Source organism: Ptychodera flava, chromosome 2 (assembly GCF_041260155.1).
Source record: "Ptychodera flava strain L36383 chromosome 2, AS_Pfla_20210202, whole genome shotgun sequence".
Lineage (NCBI taxonomy): Eukaryota > Metazoa > Hemichordata > Enteropneusta > Ptychoderidae > Ptychodera > Ptychodera flava.
Window position 1 is genome coordinate 14,647,241 of NC_091929.1, and position 25,829 is coordinate 14,673,069.

A 25,829-nucleotide genomic window follows, 5' to 3' on the forward strand; every position below is an offset into this window, starting at 1 on the left:
CGTATATAGATCTTTTACAAATTTCTCCATCCAACGCTTGAAAGGTTATTCACGAGTAGCGCCCCCACTCGACCTCAACGATATACGCAGTGAGTGGGCGTCATCTAAAAATAACTGTGCTAAAATCAATAAAAGACAATACGAACCAATGAAAGGGGTATTGATTTATTTGGATCAATATGCCAAAACAATGCTTCCCGGTTGATGGCAGGTTTTCACTGTTAACTAAACTTTTCCGCTAGTTTGGTATTCTGATGCTCCGTGTTGTATGTTAAAATTAGCACGACCTGATTGATAAGTGTAGCAACCCAATGTGGAATTCTCCCGTTGCCATAGAGACGACCACATGAGGGCCTAGCTGTCTCCCGGTTATTCGTTTCACAACCTGTTCCGCCCGCATGCCGCATGGGGACATGAATTGATCAATTCTAGCAACGTATGTGGTACCAACATCCAAGGTAAGCAGGATACAACTACCTACACATCATCTGTTGCTTATAGGAATATTTGATGTGCACTTTCTATGTTTACGAGTGTGAAATATGGCTATCTGCGGTAAAGACTGTCGGAAATTCTGCTGATGATGTGGCGCGCAAATCATAGCTATAGAGTTTCAGTGTGTGACGCTATGATTGTGTCGCGCGACACAGTAACTAGGTCGACTGGACCCATATGTTACATGCTCAACAAGTGTCATTCTGTTGAATTCCAATCTGGAGTGAACTGTCTGCTTCGGAGATTTGAATCACAATGGTCCACAAAAATCTTGACTTGCCGGGTGTTTTTTATCGTGACCGCTGTTCGCCCAACAAAATGAATGCCTTACAATCTTTGCTTATCTGAGCGAACGTGGCAAACATGACGCGGTGAGTAAATACATACATGTTGTAAATATCACCAGCGAACACAAAGGGCGATGCAGACAGCAGCATATTTTAGTAGCGATGTAAGCGCTGGCAACAAAAAGGGCACTTTTGATATTTTGTTAATCCTATAATTCCTCTGTCGACAGTAGACAGACACATAACTGCTTCTAGGACGCTTTAAATGAATCCTTTGTTTGCCGTCATCGTGCTGGTAGGTTTTCAGATAAAATTAAGAAAACAAACACAGTACCATGTTAACACTATTACAAACAAAATTATTATTTTTCCAGAAGAAACCAAATAAAATGAGTTCATGTTATACACGTGTGTTTTTGCTGTGTTTATTATTTTTCTGGCTGGCTGGTAGGTTTTTCAAATATCCAAGGACGGCAGACAAAGAAATTCTTTAAATGGCCTAGTATTCTACACACATCTTATAGAGCTTTGAAATATTATTTTGTACACAATTATGTTTATTATCAAAGTATGAACCACCGCTATTGAAGACAAACTGTAAAAGGAATAATCATGGCCTGAGTCAGGCTCACAAAATTTTGCCGTGCATTTTCCTTGTAAACCTTTATTTTACTCGTCTTTTCCCGACAACCAATCATATTTCAAAAGCACTTGGTAAAAGTGTCTCGGCCTCCATCATGAATGCACCCGTTGACACACTATCTTACATAAGCCTGCGTGGCTGTAACATAGGCATCAAGTGATATCAAAGGCCTATAGACTAGAATGTATTAAATTATTAGACAACCGATAGGTCTGTAGATGCTGTTCTTCTGAATGAAACTCGTAGGTACCAATAAAATACAATAAATAAAACAATCGGGGACAAGAAAGAGATATGAAATTTATTTCTCGGTAAGATAACAGTACATTTCCCCGACGATAAATACGGTTCGTCGTTGCACGGATACCAACGGAAGGAAATACGCGCGAAATGTTGATAATAAAGTCTTAAGGCAAAATGAAAATGTATGTCTCTCATAACCCGACCGACCATATTTTCAAAAACAAATCGAGTAAATACAGTAAATTTAAATTTGCCGTGCTTAATGGTACTCAACCAAGCAAGCAAGCAACCAACAAACAAACAAAAAATCAGCGACCTACCTAGCCTAATTTTCGGAAGCATCTTACCGGAAACACACGTATTTTTTATTTGCTTTAACCACAAAATCTACTGAGACAACACGAGCACTGTGGCGATACTTTCTATATTGTCAAGAAGTATTGGGTCAAAGGTCAAGCACTGAACCAAATTTATGTTTTGGAGTAAGAAGATAGGCACTGAGAATTTGCAATGCAGAAGAAGTTATGAAATATTTTCAAGCACTTTTAAAAATTTAAATAGGCAAGCAAAAATAAAGGCGGCCTATGAGAGGAACAAATCTTTAATTTCCTCTTGCATAATTTAAACCACTGAAATATTTCGTTGTTGGTTTTTGAGATAAAAAGTTAAAAGTAATGCGTCCGAAATTAGGAATGAGCAACATAATAGGTCATTCACAAAATACCGGCATTTATGTCCGAATACGTTGTACAGCGGAGGGTTTGTCCGGAACGCGGAGCGTCTTAACAATACCGACGTGTACGATGCACGAAAAGTTAACTCCCCGTTATCTTGTGAAACCTTATCATTTTACACCTTTTCTAGTCGAATGTCAATGGAAAAGTAGCAGTATAGTTTTTTTTTGAGAATGTCCTGTCGTACAATGCGTTGCGCGATCACCGCGCCCGCGTAGCGGACACAACGAAACTGCTGAAAAACTGCTGGTCGAATTCGGCAATAAATACTGAAGTTAAGCCGACATTAAATATACCTATGAATTTTCACAGTCGAGCCGGGGGGGGGGGGGGGGGGGGGGGGTCAAGTTAGCACACAAAACCAGGGATGCCACAAAGAAAACCCAATTGTTTTCTCAATGCAGATTGGGGTCTAGTGAGCTTCAGATGCACGTCAAAGTCATGCACTCTTCGCTGGTCTACATCTCCTGGCGACCCATTTCTGAAGCCGCTAAGAATGAAAAAGACTGCCACGCATAAATTTATATTCACAGAGAATGGCGGCTAATTTGATTTTCAACTATCGGTAAAATGATGTGCGTTATTTCTCTACTCCATACATTTGAGCGGCAAACCCATACTTCACATGACAGAGACTGGTAACACGCCTTATACAGTCGTGTCATAGTCGTGTCTCGCGATACGTTTTGACTACATTCTAAAACTACCATATTAAAGAACAACTACTGTCTGTGCAATTGAGAGTAATTTGCAGATATACCGTCAATATTTTAATTTTGAGCCGTAATATTTCCTTTCTATCAACACTCATTTTAGTCATTGAGTTCTACATTTCACCGTGCAGGAGTGTTTGCGCATGCCTAAGACTCATTAATACTTTTTGGAATTGATATCCTTTCAAGTAAAGCATATTCAAACGGTATCTTAAAATGATGACTTTTTAAGATTAATAAAATTCTGCTGAAAAATCAGTCGACTAAAATCGACAGTATTAGTTAACGTCCAATGATCGTACGTCTTAGGCAGCCATTAACCACCCATATCACACCCTCAAATCAATTTACCCATCCATCCTTTAACTCGTCCTTCCATCCTTCCATCCATCCATCTATCCATCATCCATCCATCCATCTATCCATCATCCATCCATCCATCCATCCATCCATCCATCCATCCTTCCCGTGCTTACTTCCTCCGGCCGTACATAGACTCATATACATACGTAAACATGTATGTACGCACATACATACATGCATACATACATAAAAAACATATATAAAAACATACATAAAAACATGCATACATACATATACATACATACATACATACATACATACATACATACATACATACATACATACATATATACATACATACATACATACATACATACATACATACATACATACATACATACATACTTACACATATAAATAGCGGATATTTCGATGAATATTTTCGATAGACGTCGATTAAACACCATGATCTGGTGTCATCTATTTAATTTACAGCAGGTTTTGACGGTGACATTTATTTAATAATATTAGGTCAAAGATTTAGCGTCGATAGAGAGCAACGACCGAATGGCCTTTGTGGTGTAAACGTTCGTTGCATTCTGAGGTTTTGTTGCTTGTTTGTCTTTGTACTGGCGCAGCAATCATCAAATCGAATAATTCGATGATAGTGAAAATAAAAATATGTAAATTAAAATCCTTGAGATAAACTAAATTGCTATTTTCAATCTTTCGAAATAGTGATTATCAACGTGCAGTGTTTCAAAATTACGAAATTGAGAACATTAACCAGATGTTCATAATTCAAAGTGAATAGCTCTAATTTTGTTCGATACCATAGCAACAGGATTGCGCTTGCTGTAATTACACTATGCTAATTTTTAACAGCCTCGGGTGTTTTATATTATTTTAGATCGTAAATAACGCGAAATATTAAAAAGAATAATATATTGTAATTCCAATTGTATACACACGTGATTTTATGGTTTCGGTTACTGCGACGATTAATCTAAAAGTGACAATCAGAAAGCAGGTAAAGCCGTCAATCTTTGTTAAAGGTCCGACACAGTGATCCATGCGTACGCACATTGCGCCCTCTGGAGACAATTGCTAACTTGTGAGTCACACAAATGATTTCACGTTCAGTGAGTGACACTTAACAGTGTATCAGAGAGTTCAAGACACGGACATTATCGATAGATTTGCAACAGCTCATTCCCATTAGCTTGTATATCACTAATTGCTGGACGCATTACACACCTTGGGTAACCTTATCTCCAAAGGTTTGACGTCAGAACTGAAAGAGTCACGCGGAATCGACGGCTGGTTGATAAAGGTGAGAGAGATATATATACCTATCACTTCATTTAGGAGGCTCAACACTCAAAATTCACGAAGAATCTAAAGTGTCTTTCTGTTTTCAGAGCTAGTTCTACAGGCTAAACCATTCCCCACTCCGATTACACATCATACGTTAAAACTTAATGACATGTATCAGAAGCAAGACTCAAAAGCCGCGGCGCGGTGACACATACCTGTTTGAATCATTATCACGTGTCGTTCTCTTTGAGTACACATTGGAAGACGCGATAGACTGTTTTATCAATCAAAACCACTTTATCATGTTCCATCATCTTTATCATGTTATAGTATTTTAGTGTAGATCCAGTTGTCGCTGAAATACAAACACATAACGTACCGTCAAAAATGAAAATACGCTCTGATATACAATATTTATACGTACTATATCTACTGACCTGCCTGCGTACGTACATACATACATACATACATACATACATACATACATACATACATACATACATACATACATACATACATACATACACTGGACGCAACAACAAGAAACATTTGTATCGATATGTTTGCAGTTCACACAATCTCAGTACAGTGCCCCATTCCTTTCAGTTCATTGTTTCGTCGTTCCTGACAATTTCTATTTATTCTGTATCTCAGCGAAAGACATCTAATCACTCATGCGTTGTGTGAACCGCTCCCATGGCAACAATCACTCGAGCGCTCAAATGGGAACAATAACAATGTCACATCTCTCGCGGCAATTTGTATCTACCTTGGAAAACTGAAGCGTCAAAATAAGTATTTTCCAGACCTAGCAACTACAGATGTTGCACACTGTCTCACATGTCTGTGTTTTTCCCTTTACATTTCAATGAACAAAGACGAATGTACGACAACAGATAAGTCATAGACATGACTTGAGAAGTCTAGTCTTATTCTGACGTCACTTCGGTATTTTTATAAAAAAAATTCTTAAGACTAAAACGACTAAGGGTTGACCTCGACCAGATAGGCCTAAGATACACATGTTATTATGATATTTTTTCCCGCGGTACGTGTTGGGAGGCGGGAGATTCACGGCCATTCATCATTTGAGCCCCAAACCCTAGTTGATGCAGAAAATGAAAAGAAAAAACTAACACCATGATAATTAGGTATAGATCTGGCGCTCACAGAAAACTAAACAAAATGAAATTTTTGTGACATCGATTCGCTATTTTAGTCAATTTATGTCTCGGTACTGAAATGGTTTGGATAAGACAAATTTTGCAAAAGTGACGATTTATGTGCAAAATAACGCAGGAAGGTAGCTGTTTGTGTTCTTGGCTTTTACGTCGCTATATACTTGTTCTATTGAAACAGGAATTTCTCTTTTTCCAACGGTAGGGTTATACCAATTTATCCCTTCGCTATATATGTGGCTGGACTTAAGTACACATATTTCGTCAAGACATCGAAATAACGATGAGTATGTGTTTGAGGAACGGGTCGAATTTACACTGTAACATGATAAACAACACATTAATAAACGCAATGAATATTGCTCCTGATCATATGAAGTATTGATTAGCTGTACTGACACGTCACCTTTTAAAATGTAAGGTAGAATACCCCTCGGGGGCAGAAAATCGTAATCCCAAATTTCTACATTTCTCCAGTGCCGGCCTGCAGATAGTGATGATTCATTTTGAAGTATTTTGAGACTCAACTTGAAACCCCTGGAGTAAATGAAGCTTGATTTTTACCAGTTTGGTTTTGACAAAATCGAAAACTTATTGTTGCTACACAGATAACATACATATCAGAGGCCATTTTTAATGTCAAATTTCGGTAAATTTTACGTAATGTGTTTCTCTGGTATCAAAATCGGCAAAGTCATCCCTGAAAGAGATCGTTTAAATCTAACGTGGGGAAAGTTTAGCAAAAGCTTAAATCTGTCACTTTCGTGGCGCTTGCTACCATACGGAGAACAAAGTCTCCATCCTTTGTATACAAAGAAAGATAAGCTGCCGCGGATTAAAATGACACTGATTTCTATCATATAGAGGATGTGGTCTAGCTTTTGTCAAGAGTGTGTAAGAACTTGTCTATATGAATGATTTTTGACACACATCAATCTTCACGCCCTTCAATTCCCATCGCACTGACTGTCCTTGGAAATGACGCAGATTTCGTAAATTTAATTGGCTTGCGTGGAGAATAGCGAGATAATGCAAGTGTAAAGTTTGTAACTCCGTAGAGAGTAGACTCCAAAGGTAAAATGTGCACGAAAATGGTGTCACTTTGGTGAGGATAAAGATAAAAAGAGATATTTTATTTTTCTCGCCACACATCCTGTGAGAAATTTTAACGTGGTGATTCAAAGCGATGACTCAACGTATTTTTCAATATTTTGATAAAAACAGGTCAGAGAATAACTGCGTGACGTTCTTTCCCCTGGATGGTACTATTTTCGTCGAGAATGTTTTCGAGATTGACATTTTTAGGAAAAAGGGATATTCCATTCTTGTCACCGTTAAGCTTGCTTGAACGTCATGCTGATGTAAACTGTGATATAAGGTGTAAAAAATTATAAATAGAGGATATTTACTTAAACGATCACTTTTTTTCCTTAGTTACCCTTACTCAAAATTGTGTACGTCTAAACATTGGACGAAAACACTAGTTCCTTTCCACATGTGTCGAGTTTTAAATATTCATAATCATTAAAACTAAAAATTCTTCATGTTTGACGTTGTGAAATGCTGGATTTATTCACCGATAGCGAATGCTCTTGACTCTGAGTGGTGAAACAGATGTGACGATAGCTTGATTACCGACACTCTGTCTTGTTGTATTTGAAACAATCCTTCAAAAAAAGACCACAGACGGTACAAAATGACACAAAAGCCACTTCGCAAGGGATCTGCAATTCTAGTCACTAATAGTGTAGCTTCGCTTGTCAGGAGATCTCATCTTGAGAATATTCAGTGGTTTATTGTCACAACTGACATCATCTTCCAATGGTCCATACATCAAAGACAACCTTGTCAAAGATTCTGAAGTAGGCATATCTTTAAGTCGTAAAGACGTCTGGACACACCTGCGCAGAGACGCAGAGGTCATATCCCATTAAGATGCGACCATCTAGTACTGCAATGTATGTATGTATGTATGTATGTATGTATGTATGTATGTATGTATGTATGTATGTAGGTAGGTAGGTATTCGTGCAGTTTTCGTGATAGTAACAGAGACACAGATGCAAACTGATTTGATCATCAACATCGTCACATCTATTATGACTCGTGAATTAGACTGCAGTGGCTCATACTTGATTTCACGAGTCCTCTTAAAATAATGTGTCAAGGTAGAGATGTAGTGTAGTCGCACGTTTTACATCCATGTGACTTTGCGGTTATTGTATGTCAATTTGTACTTGAAATACTCTCTCATTATTGAATGATTTTGCATGGCTATCTAATGGGCATTTCAATCTGGAACTATATTTGCAATAGTGCCGTAGTTAAGAATGTAATTGCTATAATTGTACCTTCATATGAGAATTTATTGATTTCCACTTCATGGTACGCAAAATCAATTTGTCTTCCAGGGGAAGGTTGGAATGCACTTTTTAATGTGTTATGGTACATTAATTTTAAACGATTTCTTATTGTTGATATTCTTTTTATTGGTCGTTTCTGTATAATTACCAACAACACCAATTTCTACTAAGTTAGCAAGACATAAACGTAGACTTCATCCCTTTCATCGTAAAAATCAGAGGAACACAGTTTGAGAGGATAAAAATGACAAGCCTTGCTTGTCGCTGTACTTAAAAGACATTTCTTATTGTTGCCCATAGAGCACATAGCTGCAGCCAAATGATAGTTTTTTATAGGGTTACCTATTTTATAACACTCGACCTGATTTCAATGTTGTCTGTATTGAGTTTCAAGTATAACTATGTGATAAAGGTCAATACCTAAAAAGATAGTCTCAAACACTTAGTTTTTTTCCTGCTTATGTCTTAATGTAAAGTTGAATTTAAAAAGTGTGTGTTACTTAAAGTCATTTTCTGTTTGTACCGTTCTGCCAAGACATTAGGAAACCACAAAATGTTTATTCCAATTTCTGTCTGACGATTGCAAAATTCATGAAACTCAAGTAACGGAATCATTGTTTTGTAGTTATCTATCCAAATATATATATATATATATATATATATATATATATATATATATATATATATATATATTATATATATATATATATATATATATAATATACACACACAAACAATAATTCCAAAACATGCATGAGACATTACATATCACTTCGGAAATGGTAAAGGTTTAATATTAATAAGCATCTTATAACCATTAGATTGCGTGAAACTCGACAAATGAAATTCGACTGTAAAATGTTATTTTTCAGATTATTTGTTTTTCTTGATTCGGAACCTCATACATTTATATGCCAACTGCTTTCGACACGTCCGACCCAACGACAATTATACCGGCCAGATTCAAATTAATTTGATAAATCTTGTAAATAAAGCCCTCAAAGTGTGTCGTGGAATTAGGCGTCAATGTCTGTACATTGACAAGTCCGCCACTCCACTTGAAGTGACGCTATGCTGACCCCTGCTTTGAAATCATATAAAACAAACCACATGGGAATAGCAGGTGCGTATTGATTAAATCATCAAAAAACGCTAAAGTGGGGCACATAAATATCTATGGAACACAGTGATTCAATATAATGCAGGAAATTTGATTTCGCCCGGTAGTAATATCAAAACATACACTCAACTTCGTTGTTTCCAATTGGTTAGAATATAATAGGCCTCTCGAGATATCGCTCCTGAAATAGCTGCTATATTTCAATCAATTCATTCCTTTCTGGGTTGAAAGGAATTCACCCTTTCGTTACTTGACAAGTGTAATTCACACATTAATCCAGTATTCGGGTTTAGTTCCATATAATAATAAAATCAATCAGTTCATTATACTCTGCATAAAAAGTGAATGTCTTGTAATATATATGGTGTGCTTGAAAAAGTGTACATGTAGATTATTGTTAAGGGGTTACAAGTACTTTAATATACAAGTTTCCTCAAAAACACTGAGGTCTTTCAGCTCTTTGCAAACTCGAAATAGTATATACTTTAATATAGAAGTTTCCTCAAAGATATTTAGGCTTTCAGATCAGCTCTTTGCAAACCCGGAATATCATTTAAGTAACATGATTACTTATACTGTGTTAATGCCATTTTGCTTTCGCATCTGTTTTCACAAGATTAGGTTACTTGTCTTGAATCACACATTTTCACCACCTTTCAATGTTACAATATGCGCATAGTGACCTGGTAATGCTATGCGTTTTAAACATTTCTGGCAAAATATTTTCTCTGTAACATGTCACCGTGTCCGACATTAAACATTTAACAGCTTATTGAAATGCCTGTGTCTAGAATATAATCTGCACCGTCATGAATTCGTAAAATGCTGGGTTATCGGTATCTTCAGCTTATTTTGTAGAGAATGAAAAAGTCTTTTCATTTTGCCGTTTGGATGCCGCTAACGTAACGCTTGATTTGTAACACGATGGCATGAGCCATGAGGAACCGAGATTAACTTGCAGGAGATTTCGACGGATTTCTAGCTACTTTTTTAATCAATCCTCAACAAAAATGACTCCCTAGGTTACCATTAATTAATGAAAAGCAGTGTCCCTGCATTGATTCAGTGATATAGATTTCAAGTAGTAATATACCCTAGTGTGGACAACATTCCAAAATACATTTGTCAGTAGAATAAAATTTGTCAGGGAAACAACCGACGCTAATCTGTTGCATTAGAAATTGCAAGATGGGAATTAGTGGACACACAAAAGGTTTCATGTTAATTACTAACGACTTGGGGCATCTTTAAGGTTCATGGTACAATGTACAGATTATGAAACCCTATTAGCACATGAAAGGTTTTTGACTTTCAAACGAATCTTTACAAGTGACACATAGGCATATGTGTATTTCGCCTCAAGTGGGAAAGCATTAATATTCTCGACAGAAATTCATTAAAAAACCGTTTTGGTTAGTAAACACTGTATGATGGCCAGTGACATATCCATCAGACGGAACACGTTGTTACCTGTATTGTAAAGTGCTAAGTTCAGTTAAGCCTACTTCTGCCCTGGTTAGCTTCAGGGCATACCACGATATACTGAATTCCCAGAAACAGAATCAGGTTACTTTAATGTTTATAATGAAAGCATGCCCTCGGAGAGAAATCTACTCTTGGCGTATCGATTAGCACTCCAGATATAACACAAAAGAACAGCTAGTACAACATCAAGTGCGCTTAATTCGTCGGGACAGTATGACTGAAATCTGAGCTATAGCGAAATATGAGGCATGAAATGGGGAAAAATAGTAAATAATCTATACATGGATTTCCCTTGTTACAATCAAAAGAATTATTATATGTCAACATCTTTGTCCTTAGCATCAGCATCGTCGTCATGGTAGAAGCAGTAGGTCCCTTCCTCCTTCTCCTCCTCCCCCTCCTCTCCTCCTCCTCCTCCTCTCATCATCATCATCATCATCATCATCATCATCATCATTATCATCATCATCATCATCATCATCATATGAGCTCAATCTGCCTTAATAGTGATTGGAGCTTCTGAAATGTATTTCCATAGCAACAGCTAATACGTGGAGAACACCGAAATGAGCTGAGATGAACAAAGTGCCGTACACATCAATAGGTCTGCCAGGCAGTCCATAAAAAATGTTAAATAGTCTCCTTGGTGGTTTCCTATCTTGAAATCCGCACTATCGATTCGGATGATCGGCAAGTATCCTATGAAGGTTTCTACGTGACTGCGACGGGCTGTCACTTTGATTTTCTTCAACTTGAAAACCAACTGCGAATACAACTTGAAGGCTAAGTATTACGGCAATGTTTTATTCTGAAGTTTAAAGTTGACCTTTGGAGAGTCTTACATGGAGATAATCAATACCTTATACCTGCAGAGCACTTACCTACCCCTTTCGTGCTGCCCATATCAGACATCAAGAGTAGGCATTGTTACTCAGGTCAAACTAAATGTCTGCGTTTAAGCCATGGCATCAAAAATCAACTTCTGGTTATTTTTGGGTCGTCTATGTTGTTTTAATCATGAAAGTCCAAAAATTGCAATGTGAAAATGCCAATGTGTTAGGGTTAACAAAATATAATTTTTTCTTTGGAAACACAATTTAAGTAATTTTAACGAGATACGAAACAGTATTACTGTTGCAATATCTTGCTGGTATAAACCGTAATTTACATATTCAAATTCACGTATGAAGATAGCGGAAAGCAGTCTCCATCGCTAATAAACACTATCTCGCTTTATGCTTCAAGCAAAGAAGAAGCACGGCCAACTTCGTAAAAGATATTGCGATGACGTCACGTTCATCCTTGTTTGGTTACTTGGTAACTGCGGAACAGCGAATATCTTAAACGCTATTACCGAGATGACCGGCTTTGAAGGCGATAAGGCAATTCTCACTCACCAGGAGTAAAGTACAGTAATGACAGGAACTCAACACCGGATACTGATAATCTTCTTTTTCTAGGTCCATCCTTGTAGCTTGTTTACGTGAAGTCTTCCGTTTCGTAAGTTGGAGGGGATTTTACACTTTCACCTTGCCTGTTGAAGGTCTGTCGTTTCAGAGCCTTAAAAGACACTTTGATAAAGTAGTTTTACCTTTACGTTTTGGGCAAATGTAATTTCATTTAATGTTACACCCAGCAGTTTGCTTTTAATGATCCCCTTCTTCAATTATTGTTGACTTACTCGATGTTTTCAGAGGGTCAGAATAGACTCTTCCTTTGATATTTACCATTGCCGTATCAGATGGAATGAGATTTACCATGATCAGCATGTTGCATTACTGAGTGTCCAAAACACGGACACATACACCCTAAACCGCTAGAAAACTTTGAGACATATTGCCTTCTACTCTGCGGGCAAAACTTGAACAGTTCGTCTTCGTAAGGTTTGTTCAGAACCATCCGTTGAATGTATTTGCATGAGAGAGAGAGAGAGAGAGAGAGAGAGAGAGAGAGAGAGAGAGAGAGAGAGAGAGGATTGTTTCTAGGAGACAGGAGAGGATGGACGAACAGACAAACATCACTGACTCACAACCTTATCGTAGTATGGTATTTCAATACTAGTAAGACATATTTTTTAAAGTTTGGTTTTCGAACGACATATTATTCAATCGAGATATATATGCTGTAAACTCCACTTAGATAAGCTATGACTCTAGGGAAGTACCGTACGTTGCATAGCAATTACGCCTTTTCGCGTGATATCACATAGATGAGAATAAAACATGAACTGCGTGTATGGACACGAGTAGTTGTGCACAAACAATCATAAATAAATTAACAAGGCGGTGTTTTCCCCCTTATACTGGCTCGAGTGAATTAATGGAATACATTCATACTAAAATCCAAAGCCTAACCTGTAAGCGTTCTAAGTAAATTTGCAAAGACATTTTCGTATAAATTCTGCACTTTTACCTGCGAGATATATGATAAAGGTGGCATACATGTAGTGGAACACAACATACATAATGCGTTGCTAAGTGCTTTACAGACAATGTAAGTTCAGATGGCTATGCAACAGGGTCGATCAATTGACGATCAAAGCACTACACAAGCGCCGATCTTTTTCATGATACCGTGTTTGTCGTAAACACTTTCACGCTGTAGATACTAAAGATAGAGACAGTAATGCAATATGTTGTGCTGGCAGACATTAAACAACTTGCGATGGCAACTTTAGCCACAAAACTTCCGTAAAAGCTGCATTCAAAAGTATAAAATTTTACATTTGTATACCTATGTGTACAGACTTGGTGGCGTTGACGCACCAGGTACAATGAAAACCAACATCTGTCGGAAATGGCGCTATTGTTGCGCGAAAACGTTTTTGGCATATACTATACTTTTCCTGCATGTAAAGCCAAGTTTTTGACTCGCACACAAATACATCCCCCCATACAGTGAAGAATTTTGATGAATTCATATAGTGGTCTCTTGAAGGCAAACGAACATTGCGGTAATGGCAGACGATTAACGGGCTGGTAGGCAGTTGTCCCAGTCAGCACAAACAGCGACTGCTGATCCACAACCACCGAAAAATGTTATACTGGGACACCTGTGCTTTTGAAATAAGTGTAGAAGTATATTTTGCTCTATTTTTTTACATTCGATTCACCTCATATTTAAATTTTAGGGTAGTATCCCAATGGCATGACTAGTAGTAATGTTATTTTTTTGATAAGATTTGATATATGTCCACAAAAAAAATGAAACAGTACAAAATCCCTGAGTCTTAACTATAGAACAGTAATGATGTACACTATTTCATAAACTTTTATCTTATTGTTCTGAAATATCGTTGACAGGTCTATACCTATCACTACTTTCACATGTATCGCTCTTTACAGAAATGCTGATTGCTTGAGATGGGTTTCATCGCATGAATACCACTCTTTTGTACTTTTCAGAATACATGCAGTATATCATGTTCTACGAAGAATAGCACTGTGCTATTACCTATATCGAAAAATCGATTTCTTTGAAATAGCATAGTGGAGCTACTGGTAAGGTTGATATCCAATCTATCATAATACCCTATTATAAAGAAATGAGCACCTTGGATACAGACAAAATTAATTAACCATACTAGGTACCAGACGATATTTCCCGTGAGAAATATCTTCATGAACACCTCCTGTGCGCGATCACGTAATTAAGGAACGAGAGATTATTATTAAAATCATTACAAAAAACGTAATTTCCACGGATTACCAACAAATCGATAACGCCTATCCATGGCAACAGGAAACTCTAGCCTGCCGTGGAAGCTTTGCAGGAGGCAGTCCATTGATGTCCGAAGTTGTACGTGTCATGTTGCAGCACATTTGCGGTCCATGTAAACAACACTCGTGGATTAAAGTAATATTAAAATGTGCATTGTTTAGGCACACAAAAATTCGTACACTCCCTAAAAATCTACAATTTTTCGCCCAAATATAAAAGTTGTTTCTATCTATTTATCTATCTATCTATCTATCTATCTATCTATCTATCTATCTATCTATCTATCTATCTATCTATCTATCTATCTATCTGTCTGTCTGTCTGTCTGTTAGTCTATCCGTGTTACATTTGATAACTATGTACATTATATAAAATACATAATATGTATATATGTAAAATATTATATATATATATATATATATATATATATATATATATACACATAAATTGTGTAATGTATTCATTTATATAAGGTATTACAATATTCAATATTACTTTAGATATAAGTAAATACATCTTTAAATATATAACAACTATAATATTTATTATTCATAATCACGAAGAATATTATATCTTTGACTCTACATGAAAAAGAGTATTACATTGAATTAACACAGAAAAGTGTTTCGTAAAAGGTGTTAATATCCATGTTTTACACACAAAACTTGTACGTTGTATTTCATTCAAGAGAACAAAAACATACCTCCATACTTTTTTCAGTTTCATAGAAAATTGTATAGTCCCAAACGTCTACTTCATCGTGAGATAGTGCAAAAACATGTAAGTGATGCTTGATGGTATTAAAGGTACAACGAAAGTGCGGGGCATTTCCTTGTACCTATATAGCATATAGGGTACTTATAAAGTTATATTTAAGGAACATTTGTATGTATGGCGAAACTTCCCTAACTTCCTAATTGTCAAATATTAAAAAGACAATTGTTCGAAGTATGAGCTTTACCGATAATGATATTCGAAGTTTGGGTGCATTTTTGGCAGAAGGTAGATGTATTCCTGGTTTATCGTAAATTTGCTTAAAACTTCGTTCTGAATAATTATGCAACTTTACGGGTTTAATCAGACAACTGACACAACGACATAAAAACGAATAGTATAGGGAAAAACCGACATCTACAATTGAAATTGTCTTTTCTAGTAAGCGCTTCTACGCATGCGTGCGAGCGCGTATGTTGATTGGTTTAATGATAGGGTTCATGGCCTCGTGTTGAATACTTCGTCCAGGGAGATTCATCAAGTGCCCCTGATGTAGTATGGTTCAAAACTCCAGTTGATTTACAACGAGTTGTTGATTTGAATCTCGGTAAAGATCACAGAGGGCAAGAAACATCAGATGAAGACTTCAACTCAAGCAAAAACTGATTGAACTGTTGCTCTCGTCGATAACAGCTGAAGTTAATTTGCATTTTGAATAATATTCTCAGTAAACTGCCGTACTATTGGGATGCATTGCTTTCATTATGCTGCTTTTTCGATTTCATGTGTCAATTATCAACACGCCATCAACAAAGAACATTGACCCAAACGAAATGGCAAATGGAGACATCGAAGACCTTTAAATAAATACGTAACCCGGCTTCTTAGTCAGGAAATTTGGGAACAAAATGTTTACACAGAATTCATGACAATTAATTTCACCACGGAGGAATTACTGCATTTAATTAGAAGAAAGTAATAGTCTGACGAGAAATTACTAATCGTTTTCCTGCCAATTGCCTTGTAATAGTCATCTTCTTAAATTGCTTGAATTTTCAGTCCTTAAGCGGCGAGATCGTTATCAGATTACAGCGAGTCGTGTCGCATTGTCAGAGTAACGGCTGTGTTAATATAACGGAACGCCGCCACGTTTTACGTTTATCACTTAAAACCAGTGACAATAAATTGGCTGGCGCGCTCGCAGGAATTTTAATCAAACAGTAAGCCAGAAGTATTGAAGCTGTTGCCAGTTCTGGCATACAAACCATCGTAACGAGTCTACGGGGATCACACAAAATGAAGTGACCGAATAGGCTATTAATTTTACATGTCCCGATCAGATGATGTATTTGGACTAGGCCGAAAATCCCGCCTTTCTTCAATTTAATTTCATTTAAATAATTAATTGTTTTGATAATGACAGTTTTTTTGTTTCAGGTTATTTTCCGCGAAGTGGTAAAAAAGATATTATTTATTTTAATTATTTATACATAACTAAATTTGTTACTCACGTTTGCAATTATTAAAAAAGCTATTTCCGCATAAAGGAATGCACGAATGACGTAAATGCCTTCATCATCGACACATGTCCTAAATTGAATTCAATTTCTCCTATAATTTGAGTTTTTCTTTTGACCTGGCCGTGAACTTGACGAGATGAGGAAGCATGAACCCACATTGCAAAAAACAACATGCATGGTTTCATTTTGTATCGTTTATATTTCAACTTCTCCTTTCTCTTGCCTTCTTGATATGAAATCCCTAGTTATACCTCTGTTAGCTGAGATCTTAAATTTATTTTGCAGAATTTCTATTCTTTTTCATAAAATATAGTTTCTTATTTTCATCTCAAAGTCATGTCAAAATTCTTAGTATTGAACTTGTCATCCCGGCCTCTATGTGTGTCATGCCAGGTGGCAGGATGCATTTGGTGTTGGTGATGTATTTATGTATGATTTATGTATTTATGTAACAGACTAGACGCGTTTTCTTTGCAGAGCCAATACTATTTATTTTAACGTACATTAAGGAGATTAGTAAAACAGTAATTTCTTTAATAAAACACTATGATGAAAACATTTGTCAGGCTGCAATATTGTCCCTTTTCGCTTGTGTACATTTAATTAGTCCTAAAAAGCTTAATAAACATTAACAACACGATATTTCAGTTTTGCAAAAACTGCAAGACAATAAGCGTAGATCTCTGGCGTATGTATAATTTGATAACATGTATAACGCTTCCTTTTCTAACGAGTTCATACAAAGAGAATCAAAAGTTGCTGTAAAATGAGCCCAGGGAAGTTTGTCTGTCTTTAAACACTACATTTCTCATTTTATTACTATACACCAGTGCAGTAACCCTGACCCGGTGGCGCAGCGCTAGAATAACCAACCATTCAACCCTAAAGAGCCCCGCTTTCCTTCGACCTTTCATCTTTAAATCGATCCGGCTACCGTGGCGGCAAAGGGGTTTATGAGAGATGTACCCCAACCGGCACAACTTCAAAATTTCATTTAAGTTTACTCGAAGTGGTGGCTAAAAAGCTCACCACCCAACCCAAAATTTAGATTTCTATTGTTGATAAGCCCTGTTTGAAAGGTGCCAAACTAGAGGTCTCGGCGACTACAGCCGGCAAGGTATTCAAGAGACAAACTGTATTTGGGGAAAAACTATATTTATAAGTATCAATTGCAATTTTCAGTTAATTTTTCAGTTGTTTGTTGTTTCGTTTTAAAGTAGGGCAAACGTTCTAACACGGCTGTGAGAAAATCGCATGTAAATTTCACTGTGTTGAGGTACCAGTTACCTTTCAAGGATAGCGAGCTACGGCCATTCAACTGTCAATGGTGCATCTTAAGTGTACGGAGAGTTCGTGCTTTTAACAGTCTTATCGTACGAAATTTCTTTGCCTCCGGCAGTGCGCCTCGCAAAATCTCACGACTCACGGTCTCTTTTTGTGAACGGCTTTTATCTCCATTTCTATTGCATTCTACAGCTGCTGATTGCACTGCGCATGTCCCGATAACCGTTTCGCCTAATAGTTAAACTTGTCCTAGTTCCGACACTGGTCGTCAATGCAATATGTGGATCCATGGATGTAAAAAGTATGTGAGCTATTAACTATTGATGGCGCAAATATAGCGATCTGATTGGTCGAGACGAGAAAAGAACCGTGGTATATTGGCGATATACCATGGCTGGCATACGTGCGAGCTCTCAGCTTGAGCAAAAATCCGTTTTGACATTCCACGCCAGAATTTCAAAATACTGTTATGATATAATAAATACAGTTCATTTCAGTTTACAGTTCATTTCATATATGCACTCGCTATAATCGCTTGTGCATATATGTCGTGTACTGGTCAAAATCCCATGGTATACCGTCGCTGGGTGTGCTTAAATATTTACACATGCAATTGGAACTCCAAACTAGTAGGATAGATGTATGCATGCACCTTCGAGCAAATTTCTGAAACAAAGTCACTGCCTTAGTCATTAAAGGTCTATCGTTGATGGTTTGTTCATTTTATGATCAATTAAATTGAAAGAAATATGAGTGTCCCTGTCCCCGATTATAGTTTAAATATACATCGTTCACTTGACAACCGGTAGAGTATCCGGGTAATACATAACATTGCGAGCATGTTTTCACTTGATTACATTTTGTATACTTTCATTTCCATGGTTTTTAGTACATGACGTCAGCTTTCATATTAAGTGAGACACATTTTAAAGGAAGATTTCGAAAAATCCGGCATGAAAAGAAAGTCGAGACCTTGAAAAAACATTGATTAAACATAGAGTTTTATGTGTTGAAAAACATGTTTGCTTTCAGCATATGTCAACAAATCTAAACGAAAGGCGTTACCTTTTTGTTCATCTTGATTTCTGCTATATTGAAACTACTTTTTTCATCTTTTCAATGTGCATTTTCGATTCGTTAGAAGACATCTACCTACCTACCTACCTGCTCGCTCTCTCGCTCTCTCTCTCTCTCTCTCTCTCTCTCTCTCTCTCTATTAGGTAGGTAGGTAGGTAGATAGATAGATAGATAGATAGATAGATAGATAGATTTCCTCAGATCCTGTCATTAGCAGGCGTCCTAATTGGATCGCTTTAAGTTTGTGAAGTTAAACGTCGGGAATAAATAATAAAGCTTCAGACAAATAGCTTTTGGGCTGAAGTTCAGTACAAGAAATGGAACGGATTGTCTGTGAAATTCACTGTAGTATTCTATGCAGGTAGACGTTGATGGTACATTGCGGGCATCTTACACAAATCATTCAGGTTTTTACGGAATCGAAGCATCCATCTGAATGCACATGAATAATCAATATATAAAAAAGTTGAGTCTATGCCGACGGTATGAGTTAAACTGTGTTATTTTAAATAAATAAGGGCTGTATTTCAATGTTAATCCTCCATGATTTTTTCTCAACACTGTAAGTAACATACATTGCCATCTTGCTGATTTATCCATACTGTTACAGAAGATTTATCAGAAAAAATAACTTCTTGTTGTTCAAGTTCTTGACGACGATGATCATCGCTTTGGCATGAACAAATGTAATTTTTTTAAATCACATCTATATTAAAGCATTCACAGTACTATTTAATTTGTACAAAATTTAGTATCAGGGAATTTTCAATTGTATTCACTTCTACGTTTACAATGAGAATCAGTTAATTTTTGGTTTGACCGATTTCTTCGAATTGTTTAATTATGTAGTTAGATGGAGAGATGTGAATAATAGGCATGTACTTTCTCTTTATGGGGAACACTTCTTTGCAGTCGCATGAGCTGGATAGGCTGATATTCCCATCAGAGGCAAACTCCAGTCAAATTTGCCGGTTCACTGCCTCTGAGTGGAAACCAATCACGGCCTGTAGGAAAATGGTGGTGTGTATGAAAAATGTAACATTTGCCAGTGACTAGCTGTGAACTATAACCTTTTTACCACCATCGTTTAGCCAAAACCCTGTGTTATTGATGGTGACCATGGACCTTATCAAAGGAAACTTGTGTCCATTAAAGTGAGGCCAATGAATTATTAAAACCATAGGAAACTTCCAGTAATAGCAGGTTTTGCTTTAGGCCATATCTTACATATATTCAAATTGTATTTATTGACTGAATGTTCTAAGACACTCCACGTATTACCTTGTCTTAAAGGAGGCACAGTCTCACTACAGAATCACATCACTTGATATTTTACGAAAAAAATGTGATCTTTGTCCAGTAACGAAGGGACATGACGTAGCGGTTAGGAGTTTTGAGCGAGACATATTTTTATTATTTAGTCTATGATCACATTTCTTATCGTGTGTATGTAAATTTTAATCAAAGTTATTGAGATCGATTGGTAGTATCTCTTCGTGGGAAACCAAGGCTAATACATCTTGATTCTTGATTCTTGACAAGAATCACAAATATGGCAGACCTTGGAAAACTCTATGGGTATTACCTGACAAAATTACGTGATATAGTTTTCCCTGTCAATTGAAGGTTTCAATAAGCATAGCAATTTTTCGAGTAATTTCTTTGCGATGTTGCCGTGAAGTGTGTGGGGGTTCGAATCCCGTTTGGGTTATAGTAAAAAATTTATTTCTTTGCCACCTACAAAACTGCTCACTTCTTAAGTATGGTGGTAAGAACATTATTGTCAACTTGAAAAGTCACCGAGATTGATAGCTGTAAAGCGATATTATAGCATACAAAATCATATATGATCTAACAAAGCCTTCCAGGTGAGAAAAATTATTGGATTTGAAAACAGTCCTTTTAAAACCAGATGGGTGAGTCTCATAACATGCATCACATTAGTGGACCAAAAGACCTGAATAAAAATTATGGAATAATTTTATTTGTTTCTGCGGAAGAATACTTGGTACTAGTATAGAATACATATATTGTATCATAATAGCAGATTTTGCACTTTCGCTAACGTTTCGATGCCTTTGAAAGGTAAACAGTTTATCACGACCTTCGAAATCACATGCCCAGCCTCGCGTTGCTCTGGCAACAGACCGTTCCATTCTCAAAGCGAAAGTACCGATAATCACCAAGTGCCAAAGCATAGTAAGCAAACAAGGAGTGATAATTGTCTGTCGGAGTACAATAAGCATTAAAACCATATATTAGCCATATTTTGTGTCAGGTGTTGGGAGCCAGTGTTGAACAGAAAGGAATTTTACATCCGAGGTCGTTCGCGTGTGTAGCAATCGTACTGTCGCCAGTAATCTGAATTGACGTTTATAACAAATTGAAAAGTAGTGCGTCCTGCCTCGATATAGTGCAACGTCGCTGAAGGCACAACCGATGTACTGCGGGAGATTGGACTCCTTGTCGACTCTGTGTACTACCCGAGCAGTAAACTCTAGGTGTACGTATTGTTGAGGACGAAACGTTAGGAGTATCTATAGTTGGATTCGTTCAATCAGACTTCGAGAGCAGCACGCACAAATTTTGTGAACTGCGAAGAAATAGCCGTATTGCACGAAGGTAAACACATCTCTTGTATCTTGGGACTAAAATTGTAATGACATTATACTCCATGGGTTCTGTCCCTTTTAGAACCGAAATTCTGAAATCGGCATTTGATTCAGATCTCAGATGGGACTAAATGAAGAATACTGATTTGGCAATATACGTATCTGAGTTATCCAATAGTGTTTTAGGTACTAGGCATGAAAGGTAGTTCAGGACTATCCTTTAGCATTAATAGGTTAACAACTTTAATAGTCACAATTTATTTGTTTTAAGCAGGTTTCTAAAACCACTTTCACGATATCATAGAGAACGGGTAAATGGCATTTAGCAAAATCATATTTGCCTACAGTTTAGTGGTTTCTAATGTAAATAGTTTGTAGAGACGCAAACCCTGGCAGGATAAGTACGTTACTGTGTATGAGTTAAGTACAAAACTGTGTAGGGCTGTCCACTCAACTGTGAGAGAATTATTCCAACTGGAAATGACTTGACATCACAAATTTCAACTTGCGATGATACAAACATTATAACCTGTATAGGAAACGCTCTGGTGGATTTTCTGTGAAGAATATCAAGGGGTTGTTAGAGGGAAGAGCCTTCACACAAATCTCCCTTCATGTAGACATGACATTTTTGAGAAGAATTTATCTGAAATCGATGGTACAGCATCGAAATTGGCAAAATTGGGAGAACTTGCAAATCACCATTGTTCGCTGTACTCGTTCGATTGGGTATAGTTTGTGAGAAATATGTCTTCTAACGATGTAGGCACTAGTATCCTTAGTTCAAGATTGTCTTCACTGTTACTAGTGGTATTCCATAGATTTAACCCTTATGATTTTTGTTGTAAATAAGTTACATTCGTACATTTTTTAATCTCGCCAGAAATCTCAAATTTGAAAGTCACATTGGTGCTTTTTCCATCTTACGTAGACTAGTTACAGTCGTCAGCACTTATCCACGATAACCGGTATTATCAGTGTATCCCAATCTGTCACATGACCTTCGCCGTCGGTATGAAAGTATGTAAAGATCTTTCCTTATCATGTGAAAAGCTTCTTCTTTGCGTCACCCACATTTTTCGGATAGTGTGTATTGACCTGACGATTCAATTCTACTCCACGCATGTACAATTCGTCTCGCAGACACTTCACGAAGACACCTATAGCATTCCAGCTATCGAACAGCAGAGCCAAGGTGCGTCGTCATGGCAACAGCATTGCAAAAAAGGTGGCAAAAATGTAATGTCGTCTGACTTAAAACTACTTCCCTGCATTTGTTGAAATTGTTGAAACGGTTACAGACTTTTGCCAAAGCGGTCGTCTATCGAAAATCTGTAAAACACGACGATAATAATCTCTTCTGATAACGCATCTTAGGTTATTATAAAAAAGTGCACTTTGAGCTGAACGAAATATGGGAATGACAAGGTTTTCTAACGGCGACAAGTCATATCTGTCATCTTTTCAACAAAATCAATCGATAACATAAGAATTGTCAACGCATTCGCATACATTTGCGGCGTAAATGATGTGTTTGTATTGTACATGTGACAAGGACATATATTCAGTCTTGTTTGTGAGTCACATCCCCAGCCAATGGGTTGTCGTTTTACATTTCAGTATATCTCCTGGCCAATAGGGTAGCGCCATTATGAAACTCAGAACGCCGAGATTGGTGAATTGTTTGATCGATTTGTTTGTGTGTGCTGGAAAATTCTCACATAAAGCCGAGTGTGCACGTGAAAATGATTTCAAATCCCTGACATGGAAGCATTGCAAAGCCTGTCAGTGCGGTTATCATTAAGCAAAAGTGTATGAAACACAGCATGCCTAAGACTTCAGATAATTGCAGATTGTGGCGTGACTTTGCATATATGACTGCGTGTTACCTTTTGAAGCATTTTTGCAAATCTTGTACGGTCATAACATTTATATCTCATATATGTGCAATGTATTAAGTGAAGGATTATTCATTTCCGTCAGACGACAAAATCAAGCCATTGTTCCCATTGTTTCGCGCCTTTTTTATCATAATTATGTCCCAAGGATAGGAAAAACATGATATGTGGACAGTGGACCAGCATCAGAGTCAGTAGCTTTTATTGTATTGATTGATAATAAATTCATATTATTCTGTAGTATCATAACCATAAAAACTCATAAATAATTTCAAACAGTATAGTTAATCAATATTTCAAATTATATAAATATGCAAGATGAAATTCCTGTTTCATAAGTCATATTTTATTCTTGAAATGAAACAGTTCAATTACACTAAATCGTCGCTGGCTTTACAGCTGAAAATGATAGCGAGGTAGTCAAGACTTTAACACTTCCAGTGTTTGCTCACTGAATTTCTTGAAGACGTATGTCACTAATCGTCAGTTGAAAAACGGCCAAAATCAGAAGCATTTATTCTTCTTTTTCAAACGCATATATTATAGGCAAAACAGTTCTTTATCTGAGGAAAAAATTGAGAATAATGCCCGCTTCCGACTCACTTTTCATATATGTTGCATGTTTCTTAAAATGTGTCTCACCCGTTCGCTTAACGTTACGCTATTGTGTGACGAATATAACCCTTGAAAAGAAGCATGAAATTGACTACGATTGAAATTTTGTCATTTTTATGCCCAAATTTCTAAAACAGTACCCATGAGTGAAGGTTTACTGCTAAATAATCCAGTAACGATATCAGATCATATCTTTTAATAAAGGACTGCCAAGTCAGCATTTTTTAAAATATTCAAATTGCAAAGTATTTTTGATTAAACAAAACAATATTTCATCTATTTTACTCAGAATAAAAGCATGATGACACCAATTATTGAATATATTTTTGAAAACGTATTATCTTACAAAGTTTTAAGTGAAAGTTTCAAGAAAATGTCTTCCGAAAACGATATGTCTTCAATTTATACATGACTTCAGTCAACCAGCTAACGTTGGTGTAGGCCATTAAAATTCACTATATGCGCCAGAGACGTAAACATAGTCTGAGCCTACGAGTACTTCAATAATATTTTATAAGGCAAAAAGTGTAAACCACACCTATGTCTTGAGATCCCCAGCTAAGGCTTCTAGGGTTTACGGTCTAATGCACGAAACATTAAAATTCACAGAAGGAAATGTGGACGACAATCGCATATGCCTCTCGTAGGACTCGGTGCTTTTGCCCATTGATACACGTCTTCAGTGGAGATGTGATGTCCTCGTGGTTAAAATGCATAATTTAACAGTTCTGCCCTCAAGCTTACCGACATTCCGAACATTTGTCAATGACGATTTCGAGGCAACCATTAAATGTTTCAGCTTCTGGATGGCAACATACCCAGAATGCTTGGAAAATGACAATTGGGTACATATTTGTTGGATTACCCACAATGCGTAAGAAAATAAGTGACAGATCACAGGCAAATTGGACCTTTGAACTCTCAATCGAGGCTTCGACAACCTGCACAGATATATCAATCCTGCAAATCATTTGATGAGTATTACTACATGTATTTTTACAATAATATTACATAATAGGCCTATAGTATCATTAATTTTACATAATACTCTGAATTATCAATTTCTTCTTTCTCGTTCTGTAATGATATTTTTTATCTTCTTGAAGGCAATCTCCTTGCAACGTAACAATATCTGATAACAATACATAAACTGGAAAAATGAACAGAAATTTCTGACGGTAACGTTATCACTTGTCTGATGGAAAAAATATATGAGTCAGCGGTACCACTGAGTGAAGTGTGGACATTGTCTGTCTACCTCTGATATTTAGATAGTTTTGTACAGGTAGAGCGACAACATGGCAATTTCACAGAAGTGTGTCTCTCGCGTGTTTTTATCTTCAATATCGTGATATCTACACCAGGCTCCCATATGGAGATACTTATCATGCCTCAATGCCAGGATCTCAGCATTCTATGCTGCGTTATCTTTCAGTCCAAATACGCCTGCTTTCATCTCCATTCAGTACGTTATCGCTGTCAACCGTACCATCGATCACGCCTTCGCA

At 36.9% G+C, this 25,829-nt stretch overlaps 1 protein-coding gene across 3 annotated transcripts in view; it reads left to right on the forward strand.

The window, feature by feature from the left end:
- The first annotated feature begins 206 nt into the window (after window positions 1-206).
- The window catches only part of LOC139147239 (synaptotagmin-10-like), a 61,737-nt gene continuing 36,114 nt past the window's right edge, over window positions 207-25,829 (forward strand). Inside the window, exon 1 of one of the 3 annotated variants that reach the window (XM_070718263.1) lies at window positions 207-458. The gene's annotated coding sequence lies outside the window, so the exon portion shown is untranslated. Of the gene's footprint in view, window positions 459-4,555; window positions 4,752-21,497; window positions 21,819-25,829 lie in introns of those variants that run through there. The other 2 variants (XM_070718276.1, XM_070718270.1) reach the window with 2 other exon arrangements.